Genomic DNA, 1,351 nt, shown 5'->3' on the forward strand with positions numbered 1-1,351 from the left:
CTTCCCAGCGGGTGGGTCGGCTGCCGAGGAGCTCTGTGCTGCCGGGGCTCAATTGCTGCCGAGCTCCCGCGGTCTGACAGGGAACTGTCGCACCGAACAATAGCCGGGGGGTTCGGCGCTGAACCGTTCTGTTCATCGCGAGCAATTCACGCTGAAAAAATATCATGTAATGATTGTGAGCTCCTGAGGAGAATGAAGTGTGCTTCTGAGAAGGCAGGCTGTGACCAGCATGGAATCGTGTGGAATGGGTGGGAAGGAACCTTAAAGATAATCCAGCTGTGTTCAGCTCTGGCACCTCTGACATGGGAAGGATGTGGAGCTGCTGGAGGAGTCCAGAGGAGGCCCTGGAGATGCTGCAAGGGCTGGAGCCCCTCTGCTCTGGAGCCAGGCTGGGAGAGCTGGGGGGGTTCACCTGGAGAAGGAAAGCTCCAGGGAGACCTGAGAGCCCCTTCCAGTGCCTAAAGGGGCTCTAGGAGAGCTGGAGAGGGAGGTGGGTGTGGGAAGACTTGTAAAACGCTGGGGTTTGGCTGATGCTGAAATCCAGACTTTCAGGCGTTGCGATTTCTCGACTTCTTTGATCCCGGGGCCTGGAGCTGAAGGGAGCGAGTGTGTCGGATGGGCTGGGGGGGTCAGCTGTCCTGGCCGGGCTTCAGATCAGCTCTGCCCTATTCCTACTCCACCTGCAAGTGCGAGGAGCAGCACCCCAGCTGCGGGTGCCAGGTGCAGGTGGCAGGGTCGCGGGCGGGTCGGGCCGCGTGTGAACGGAGAGCGCCAAGCCCCGGGTGCAGCCCAGAGCCGGTATGTGCAGGGATGGGTGGGCCCTGCTCCCCAGCCCCCTGGCTCCCCCTGATACCGAGCCGCTGTTCCTGCAGAGCCGGCTGCTCTGTGCCTGTGTGAGATTGTTTATCTGGCTGGCTGCACTCCCCCAGCCTCCCGGCTCGGGCCCGGGGGCAGGGACAGCGCTGTTCCTGCGCGGCTTCCGAGGTGCAGGAGCAGTGGAAGAGCGTTAATTATGGTTATTGTGGTTCTGGTTCCTGCTGCCTGGTTTGGTTGGAATCCACAGCTCTGGTTTATAACCTCCCTTAGAGCCTGCAGGTGCCAGGCAGCTTCCTCAGTGTGTTGCCAGCTAAAGTCCGTGTTACAAAGTGGTTACTTTTTAAAAAAGCAAAGGTCATGTAAGTATTTGTCTCTGGCCATTCGTGCTCTTGTGGAAGCAGGAGGAGCCTCTGCGTCAGAGCTGCCTTTGCAAAGGACAAATGTGGACAAGGGAGGACAAGCTGGTTGTTTCCTCACAGTAATGAAAATAAAAGCAGTAGGTCAGTGGGATGTGAACTCTCTCTTGCTTCCCTAG

This window comes from Manacus vitellinus, unplaced genomic scaffold (genome assembly GCF_001715985.3).
Source record: "Manacus vitellinus isolate BGI_N305 unplaced genomic scaffold, ASM171598v3 scaffold_115_pilon, whole genome shotgun sequence".
NCBI lineage: Eukaryota > Metazoa > Chordata > Aves > Passeriformes > Pipridae > Manacus > Manacus vitellinus.